The following is a 10668-nucleotide window of genomic DNA, read 5'->3' on the forward strand; positions in this document are numbered from 1 at the left end:
AATTAGAAAATAATTGACATATACACGCTAATATATATAAAATAGATAACTAATAAAAACCTACTGTATAGCACAGAGAACTCTACTCAGTTCTCTGTAATGATCTATATGGGAAAGGAATCTAAAAAAGGGTGGATACGTGTATAACTAATTCACTTTGCTGTACACCTGAAACTAACACAACGTAACTATACTCCAAAATAAAAAAAAAAAGAATGACGTTCTTTTCAATCACATGAACATTTGAAAAATGACCCACATATTGTGGTTCTCTGAACACAATGAATTGAGCTGGAAACCCAAAGGTTATTAGAAAATCCTAATGTGTTTGTAATTTAAAAAGTATACTTTTGATAATTTTTAGGTAATAAAAATAATAACCCATGGGTCAAAAAAGAAGTCTTAATGTAACTTAGAACATGTTCTGCAAATAACAGAAATAATTCATATTAAAACATGTGGTATATTAGCTATATTACACTAAAACATATATTGAGGAAAAATTATAGCCATCAATGCATAAATTTAAAAAAAATGCTGAAAATGAGTGAGGCAATATAAACCACCAAAATAAACCAAAGAAAGTAGAAAGAAGGAAAATAATATCTTACAACAGTAAAAATAACTACAACATACAGCAACATGAATTATAATTTAGTAGTGTTCAGCGGGAAAAAAGGCTACATTTAGCCTGATAACCTTTTTGCATTAACTAATTAATTAATTTTATGGTAAAAGACCCATAACATAAAATTTACCATCTTAACCACTTTTAAGTGTAAAGTTCAGTAGTAAGCATATTGATATTGTTGTGAAACAGATCTCCAGAACTTTTTCATCTTGCAAATCTGAAATTATACCCATTAAATAACAACTCCCCTTGTGCCCCTCCTCCCAGCCCCTGGTAACCACCCTTTTACTTTCTGTTTATGTGAATTTGATACATCACACAAGTGGAATGATACAGTAATTGTATTTTTGTGACTGGCTTGTTGCACCTAACATAATGACCTCAAGTTTCATCCATGTTGTAGCATGTGTTAGAATTTCCTTCTTTCTTAAGGCTGAATAATATTCCACTATATGTATATATCACATTTTGTTTATCCATTCCCGACAGTGGACACTTGGATTGCTTTCACCTCTTGGCTATTGTGAATAGTGCTGCTATGAGCATAATACCTGCCCCCCACCCTTTTTTTTTAAGCTCAAAGGACATTTAGAACTAAACAATTTTTTTTTTAGTCATGTTAGATTAAAGTATTCTAAGACATCAAGAGGATGCTAAATAGAAAATGCAGAGTGGTTGGTATTTTGAGGCAGGGTTTAAGGGCCAGGGAAAGAAATGGGTAGAAGTGATGATCAGAGTTATAGCGTTCTGCAGCTGGCCAGGCAACTGTGACTCTTCATAACACTATGATAAATACATAAGCAAACAAGTAAAATAAATAGAAGACTATGCATGAAACTTTTTATTTATTTAATTGTGTTCACCTGAGTTTGACTAGCAAAACAATTGTGGCAACTCTCTTCTGTGATGTGCCTCTACTTGCAGGTGCCCAGGCAGCTGGCAAATAATTTGTTTGGTATTTTTTAATTCATAAAATTCACAGTAAATTGCCTTCTATTGTTTTTTGAATGCCTCACTCAGGTAAAATTGTTATACATTTAACTGGACGTGTATAAAGTAAACGATTTGATCAGTTTTGATATATTTATACACCTAGGAAACCCTAACCACAGTCAAGCTAACCAACACAGTCGCACTCCCCAGTTTTCTCCGGCTCCATTGTAACCCTTCCCTTCTGATTCTCCCCATCACCCTCAGCAACCATGGATCTGCTTCTTGTCCCAATACATTTGTTTCTATTTTCTAGAGTTTTATATCCATGTAATCATACCATGTAATTTTGGCTTCTTTCATTCATGATGTTGCACGTATCAATAGGCCATTCCTTTTTATTGGCAGATGGTATTCCATTGCATGGATCTAGCACAATTTCTTTACCCATTCATCTTTTTAATTTTAACCATTTTAGTAGGTGAGTAATGGTATCTTGTAGTTTTAATCGGCATTTCCCTAATAACTAATGAGCATCTTTTCATGTATCTATTTGCCATCTTCTTTGTTGAAGTGTCTGTTGAAGTCTTATGTCATTTTTATAGTCAAGGTTTTTTTTTATTATTGAGTTTTGATAGTTCTTTATATATTCTAGGTACAAGTCTTTTATCAGATATATAATCTGTAAATATTTTCTCCCAATCTGTAGCATGTGTTTTTATGCTAAGAGTGTATTTTGAAGAGAAGTTGTTTTCAATTTTGCTGAAACCCCATTTATCAATTTGTACTTATGCAGATTGTACTTTTGGTATCATATTTAAGAAATCTTTGCCTAAACTAAGGCCATATACATTTCCTCCTATAGTTTTTCTAAAAGTTTTGTAACTTTAGGCTTTCCATTTAGATCTCTGGTCCATTTTGAGTTAATTTTTGTATATTGTGCAAGGTATGGGTGAAAATGTTTTTTGTTGTTTTTTTTAGCATGTGGGTATCCAATTGTTCTGGCACAATTTGTTGAAAAGATCATCCTTTACCACTAAATTGCGTCTGCATCTTTATTGAAAATTGGTTGTCTGTATTTGTGTGGATTTATTTCTGGACTCTTTAATCTGTTCTAGTGATTTGTCTATCTTTATTCCAGTACCACTGTCTTGGTAACTGTAGGCAGAGAGAAGTAACATATTAACCACCAATGAATGCAACTCAACTGTCAGTTGACTTCCTACTTCCTAATAGCTACGTGGAAATCCAGAGACTGTGGTAAAATATATTTAATGTGATAAGAGAAAGAAACTGTCAACCAGAGTTGTGTACCTACAAAAATTATCTTTCAAGAATAAGGGTCAATAAAGCCTTTTCAGTCAAACTGACATAAGATTGTTGGGTAAAAATAGAGGGGCCCCCACTGTAAGAAATTCTAATAGATGTTTTTCAGGGAAAAGGAAAATGATCCAAGGTGGGCCTGTGAGCCATGGCCGCTGAGCCTGCGCGTCCGGAGCCTGTGCTCCGCAACAGGAGAGGCCACAACAGTGAGAGGCCTGCGTACTGCAAAAAAAAATAATAATAGTAATTGTGGTCTATTCTTATAATCAGTAATAGACACTTATGAACTACACCTGCTTGCATCCATATAGATGCAAAACTCAAGAGGTTAGTTTCATGTTATTTCATCTAGATCTAGTTTGCAGTTATGTACTTATTATTGAATGCTACTGCTTCATGTCGCATGCAAATGTGATGAGGGGGAAAGAAAAGCAAGGGGAGGCTAGAACCAGAATTCAGGATTGTAGGAAAGGGTTAAGATCAGGGAGGCACTCACAGAGGACTGACAGTGTTTCCACCTTTTTACCTGGGTGCTGGCTACAAGGTGTGGTAAGAATGACTCTAAGATGGTCCCAGTGATCTCTGTCCCTAGTGTTACACCTGTGATTATGTCACTGAATATTGCAGAAGGGATTTTACAGACATAGTTAAGGTTACTAATCAGTTGATTTTGACTTCATCCAAAGGGAGGGTGTCTGGGGGGTCAAACCTGATCACTTAAACTCTTTAAAAGCAAAGCATTTTCTCCAGCTAGATGCAGAGCAGGAAGTCAGAGATTCAAAGCATGAGAAGGATTTGACTGACATGCCACTGTTGTCCTGAAGATAGAGGGGCCACACGTTAAAGAAGTGAGGACTTAAACCCTACAGCTGCAAGGAACACAATTCTGCCAACAAGGATGAGCTTGGAAGCTGATTCTTCCCCAGAGCTGCCAATGAGAATTCAGCCCAGCCATGACCTTGACCTCATCCTGTGATACCCTCAGCAGAGAACCCTGTCCCACCATGCTGGACTTCCATACAGAACTGGGAGCTAGTAAAAGGATGTTTCTTGTGGTAATGTGCTACAGAGCAATAGGAAACTAATATACATAGGCATTTAAATTGTTGGACTTGTATGTACTTTTTACTTATTTTATACATAATCTTTAGTGTAATTTCATTATTTAATAAACTTTTTAATTTATAGAATTTAAAAAATTTATTTTTGAGATTTAATTGACATATAGTATTGTGTAAGTGTAAGGTGTACAAAGTGTTGATTTGATACATTTATATATTAAAGAGAAAGCTAGCAATTAATTCTCTTGACTTTAGTGGGCCTTCTGAACAATGCAGGTGGTGGGGGGTAGTTGGGTGTGAAAAGAATGTAAAGATTTGGCCTACACAATAATGACAATGTGTCTTAAAGACAAATCATGGGTTATGGGCCATGCCCAAGACCATTTTTATCATAAGTCTTTTATTAGATTGCATAAAGTTACAAAGCAAAGATTATAACACTGGGCCAAGAATGCAGACTGCTATTTACGGAGGCCCAGAATTTGGGAAATGATTCAGTCCTGTTTATTCTGTGTAATGATGTTATTGTTGCACTAAACATAAGGGTTGTAAAGTGATTCTGTATGTCAGTTTAAGTGTGTAAATATTTCTGTTATGGCATCCTTATGTACACTGACCATGAATATTTTATTTTATAGTGTGCTTGAATTAAATCCATTATAACCAAAGACGGCATTTGATCCTGGAGTAAAGCTGGCATGGCTGTACCCTGAACCCATCGAGCATGGAATTACTACTACTAATACATGTGAAATATGAGCAAAAACCCTGGGGGCTTAAGACAGCAACTCCATTGACTCCAACAGACAGTCCAACAGATTTTAACAGATGTGAGATGAATGACACGAAACAAATAAAACCTGACGTGAATCATCAGCCACAGGATGGCATTTGAATGCTAATGTATTTAAAGTCTGGAACAGTACTGTAACTTAACACATACCTATTTTAATCTCTTCCCTTCCCCGGTCACTTTTTCTCATATCACCATGTGAGAAGGTCACAGATTTAATTTCTCTGTAGCCTAAGAGTCATGAAACATTTTATTTTTCAACTTTTTATCTCTTGTGATGCTTAATTTTATGTGTCAATTTGACTGGGTCATGAGGTGCTCAGATATTTGGTCGCACATTATTCTGGGTGTTTCTGTGGGGGAATTTTTGGATGAGACTAACATTTAAATTGGTAGATTAAATAAAGCAGATTGCTCTTTATAACATGGGTGGGCCTCATTCAATCAGTTGAAGATGCTAATAAAGTTGATCCTTCTTTACATAAGAGAGAATTCTCCTGCCTGATGACCTCCAAACTGGAACATAAGCTCTTCCTGGTTCTACAGCAGCCTACTGGTCTTCAGACTCAAACTGGGACATCAGCTCTGCAAATTTTGGAGCTGCCAGCCTCCATAATTCCATAAGCCAATTCCTAATTATTTATCTGTCTACCTATCTGTCATATTGGTTCTGTTTCTCTGGAGAGTACTGACTACTATTATCTCTCAATTTATCGTGATTAATTGTCCACTATAATGGAAGTTCCATAAAAGCAAGAACTTTGTCTTGTTGCTATTACATCTCTAATGTCCAGACTGGCTCTTAAAAATTATGCAAACGATTATTTGCTGGATGAAAGTGTCTTGGCAGGGAACAGTGATGTCTTTAGATGTTTTGGGGGTGGCACTGAAGGGGGACAAATATATCAGCTTTAGAAAATGGCATCTACTTGGGTGGATGCTGAAATCATTTCACAGTGGTATGAAAAGCAAAATGTAAGAAAATTTTAAGAGAGTCAAGGCACATTGTTACTAAATGGGGAAGTTTATGTAAACTCTGCTAAAAGGAAGGCAGAATCTATTCCTGCGTTTTAAATGTTTATAGATATTTGGAAATTATATATGTTGGTAACAATATTTGGGACTGTTCTCCTGAAGTTTTGGCCAGCACCAGAGCCTGCAATCACACGTTTCTGTTGCCCTAGAGACCCTCAGTCTCACCCATGTCATTCAGCTGAAAGCAAACCATAAAGAAATCAGTGTCAATTATGATTATAAATTCTGGTTGCCTTTCTTAGGAAAAGATGGAAAGATAGGAATCAAGGGAATGAATGAAAGGGAACTTTGTAAATATTTTGTTGACGGTGGTCCAGACTATGAATGTGAGTTGAGGGAACCATGTGTCATGATCGTGAGCTGCAAGTTCTGTTACGAATCACCATGTCTTAGTGCAATGTTACTATGATAAAGTGGGCGCATCCTCCATCATAACCAGTCTTACAAGATTTTTTTTTAATCGAATGAGCACTATATTCTGTGTAACTGACTGACTTAGTGGGCTGAACAGAATGAGGGTACGATCAGGAAACACTATTTTTCTCACCACTGCCTTTAAACCAACTCTCTGTGACCTCCCTTTGCTCTGCTCATCAGTGACGACTCATTTCCCTGCTTTTCAGCTCACTCTTGGCCGTGAGAACGGCCACATTTCCAGACACTGTTAGTCCAGTCCAGTATAACGTAAAAGCTTCAGCCTCGCCTCCAGCCGCGAGCCTCTCCTGCTCTTCGGCCCGAAGCTGGGCTGCGGAACCCGCAGTGGGGCGGCACCTTCACTAATACTCCTGCTGGCCTCACATTTCTCCTCCCCTCACTCATGCTCTCCTAAGTGGAGGCGGGACAAGGAAGGAGGAGACGGGTTAGAGGAAAAAGGCAAAGTCCTCTTCATCCAGACGGTGCTGTTTACAGTTCTCTCTGCAGCAGCGTGTTGCCCTCTGTCAGGCAGACCTCCAGACGCTGGCTCTTCTGGGGCATCTTAGTAAACTCTGCAGAGATGCCCAGTAGGGGCCTCTGCCCTGTATTATTTCCTGGCGCTCTCTGGCTGGCCCCTTCCATCTTCGTCCTGTTTCCCGCTTGCCCAGCACAATACCCCGCCTCTTTCTCAAGGTCTCCTCGTCCGGCCTGAAAGGCCCCTGGCTGTGGGCCTTTCAAGATGGCACATGCTCAATTGCCCGCCAAGCATCCCGGGGAACTCGAATTCCCCAGGCAGCGAGAGTGCAGACTACTGCCCACTGCAGCCTCCACCGTCCAGGAGCCACGCAGTCTGCCCCGGACGCCTCCTGCCTTCAGACTCTTCCAGCTGGGAAGGAGACACCCCCAGAGTCTCTTCAAGCGTTCTCCACAGAGCCACCCTGACCTGGCTTGGGGTGGGGATCAAGCTCTCCCTTTCCCCACGGAGGGGTGTCGCAGCTGAGTGCTGGCCACCTAACTGCGCACCTGGAGGATGCTCCCAGACTGGGCTCCCCTTTGACTGAGCTCCAGCCACACCCTTGAACTCTGGGCCTCTCAGGTCTCTGTCTCTGCCCGGGTCCTGAGAGGTGCCAGGGCAGTGGATTCACATGGCCATATGATTTTAAACACTTGCACAAGATATTTTAATTTTTGAATGAGGAGACCGTCAAATTGTATACATTCAGGCCCCACCAAACCTGGTTACCTCACCTCCTGTGGGAAAGAGCTCAGACTCGCAGTGAATTGTTCCCTATTCAAGGAAGACCAAGAGTAGAAGGATGGGTGGCCCATGACCCCCCAAATTGTCCTATGTTATCATTAAGAAACTGACTTGCAGGATTCGAGCTGATTGGGACTTACATTTGGTTGAAATTTGGGCAAGACTGCTTTTACTTGTCCTCAGTACTCTAGGTAACTTATCAGCCAAGTGGAACATATATTATCTATCCATCTATCTAGTTGTCTATAAATCCAGATAAACTAAGCAATGAAATGGGAATACACACGTATCACAGGCATTTCCTTGTCATTACATACTCATCGCTCTCATTCCACTTTCCCTAAGACTGTGCCATTATCATTACTCCCTAGTCATTGACATTTGGACTCTTGTAATTTTCCTTTATTATAAAGTACTACTTTTATGCAATTTTTACCATTCCACAAGGCCATACAAATTTACCCTCACCAAGACCATATGATAATAGCCATTTTCTCTCACCCTTGATGACATCAAGTGCTATAAATCTTTTAATTTTTGCCAGATATATAGGCCTCAAACTCTATCTCCTTCCTTTAGTTTAAAAAAAATTTATAAATGAAATTGAGCATTTCTTGCATACGTGTACGGAACTTGAACTTCTATTTCTTCTAGAGTGAATTCATACTTTTTCCTTCCCTTTCTGTTCTGACTCTGGAAGTCCTATTAGGTCAATGTTAGTACAGACTGAGTGAGATGTTTAACACTCAAGTTCTTCAAGAGGCTGTCAAGTGGCATCACCCTGTTGCGGGTTACTGCACTTGGAGTGGTTTCATCCACACACAAGGGACGCTTTTTATGCAGACGAGCAGTTGTACAGCATCAGTCAGGGCTGAGATTCCCTAATGCGGCTGCTGTGTGGGCTGGTGAGCCTGAGCCAGACGGTGCTGTGGAGGCTTCTGTGACAGGAAGGGGTTTTTCTCTTTTTGTTTGTTTTTATTGGGGTCGAGTTGCTTTACAGTGTTGTGTTAGTTTCTGCTGTACAGTGAAGTGAATCAGCCAGATGTACACATATAGCCCCTCCCTCGTGGACCTCCCTCCCCACCCATCCCACCCATCTAGGTTGTCACAGAACACCGTGCTGAGCTCCCTGCTCTATACAGCAGGTTCCCACTAGCTCTCTGTTTTACACATGGTAGTGTATTTATGTCAAATCTAATCTCCCAGTTCATCCCGCCCTCCGCTTCCACCCCGTGTCTGCACGTCCATTCTCTACATCTGTATTTCTATTCCTGCCCTGCAAATAGGTTCATCTGTACCATTTATCCACATTCCACATATATGTGTTAATATACGATATCTGTTTTTCTCTTTCTTTCTTCATTCTGTATGACAGACTCTAGGTCCATCCACATCTCTGCAAATGACCCAATCTCATTTCTTTTTATGGCTGAGTAATATTCCATCATATATAGGTACCACATCTTCTTTATCCATTCATCTTTGATGGACATTTAACTTGTTCCCATGTCCTGGCTATTGTAAATAGTGCTGCAATGAACATTGAGGTGCATGTGTCTTTTTGAATTATGGTTTTCTCTGGGTATACGTCCAGTAGTGGGATTGCTGGGTCATATGGTAGTTCTATTTTTAGATTTTTAAGGAACTTCCATACTGTTCTCCACAGTGGCTGTATCAACTTACATTCCCACCAACAGTGCAGGAGGGTTCCCTTTTCTCCACACCCTCTCCAGCATTTATTGTTTCTAGATTTTTTGATGATGGCCCTTCTGACCAGTGTGAGGTGACACCTCATTGTAGTTTTCATTTGCATTTCTCTAATGATTAGTGATGTTGAGCAGCTTTTCATGTGCCTCTTGGCCATCTGTATGTCTTTTTGGTGAAATGTCTATTTAGGTCTTCTGCCCATTTTTTGATTGGCTTGTTTGGTTTTGTTGGGTATTGAGCTGCATGAGCTGCTTGTATATTTTGGAGATTAATCCTTTGTCCGTTGCTTCGTTTGCAAATATTTTCTCTCATTCTGAGGGTTGTCTTTTCATCTTGTTTATGGTTTCCTTTTCTGTGCAAAAGCTTTTAAGTTAACTTATGTCATATTCACTTATTTTTATTTTCATTGCTCTAGGAGGTGGGTCGTAAAAGATCGTGCTGTGGGTTCCGGTTCCCAGTGCCTCACCCCCTCCCCACCTCCTGCACCCGCCAAACTTGATGTGACCCAGTCTGACGCTGCAGCCACACCCCCCAGCCCCTCACCCCGAAGCGCCCAGCTCCCCTCGCCCCTTCCCACCTCTGCTCCACCCCCGCAGCATGAGCAGCCCGAAGCCAGGCGGCGAGCACAGCACTAGCACGGGCTCGGGCTCCAGCGGCACCCCGGAGGAGGAGGAGGTCCGGACGTGGGCTCCCTGTGCATATTAAACCCAGAGAACTCTACCTGCTTTTCAGGCCATTCAGGGGTATGAAGGGTCCCTGGTCAAGCTCACATGGAGACAGCCTGTTGGTTCTGTGATCTTTGACAGCCGGGCAGGAACAGAAGCAGCCAAGAATGCATTGAATGGTATTCGCTTTGACCCCGAGAACCCGCAGACCCTGAGGCGAGAGTTTGCCAAAGCCAACACCAAGATGGCCAAGAACAAGCTAATGGCTACACCAAATCCCACCAATGCTCACCCTGCCCTAGGAGCACACTTCATCGCACAATACCCCTATGACCTGATGGGGGCCACTCTGATTCCCGCATCCCTAGATGCCTGGGCCCCCTACCCTCTGTACACCACAGAGATGACCCCAGCCATCTCACATGCTACGTGTACCTACCCAGCCACCACTGCTGCTGCCGCTGCCGCCCTACATGCTCAGGTGCACTGGTACCCTTCCTCCGATACCACCCAGCAAGAATTGAAATATCGTCAGTTCTGTTAGTTCTTCAGTCTGGTCACCACAGCTCGAAGCCCCCACCCCAGTGGGGAGGAAGCCACCCTGAGCTTCCACTGCCCCCAGGGGGCCCGTGCAGAGCTGCTGCTTCCCTCCAAAGACTGAGTTTTAAGCCCGACTCAGTGGACTGTTTTGTTTCCTTTCTCTCCTTTTCCTCAGCCCTGTCCTGCCCCAAAGCCCCTCTCCAAGGCCTCACGGCAGGATTCAGGGGCCTTCTCACCGGGACACCCAGACCCAGCTCGGAGGTCTCATTGGGACTCAGCAAGGCCTGACCCCCAGTCCAAATTTGTTTCCA

General features: G+C 41.6%; 1 pseudogene; it reads left to right on the forward strand.

The window, feature by feature from the left end:
• The first annotated feature begins 9746 nt into the window (after positions 1 to 9746).
• Positions 9747 to 10361, forward strand: LOC114905167 (annotated as a pseudogene).
• Positions 10362 to 10668: the final 307 nt, after the last annotated feature.

Source organism: Monodon monoceros, unplaced genomic scaffold (genome assembly GCF_005190385.1).
Source record: "Monodon monoceros isolate NGI ecotype Baffin Bay Population unplaced genomic scaffold, NGI_Narwhal_1 Super_Scaffold_21, whole genome shotgun sequence".
NCBI classification, from domain to species: domain Eukaryota; kingdom Metazoa; phylum Chordata; class Mammalia; order Artiodactyla; family Monodontidae; genus Monodon; species Monodon monoceros.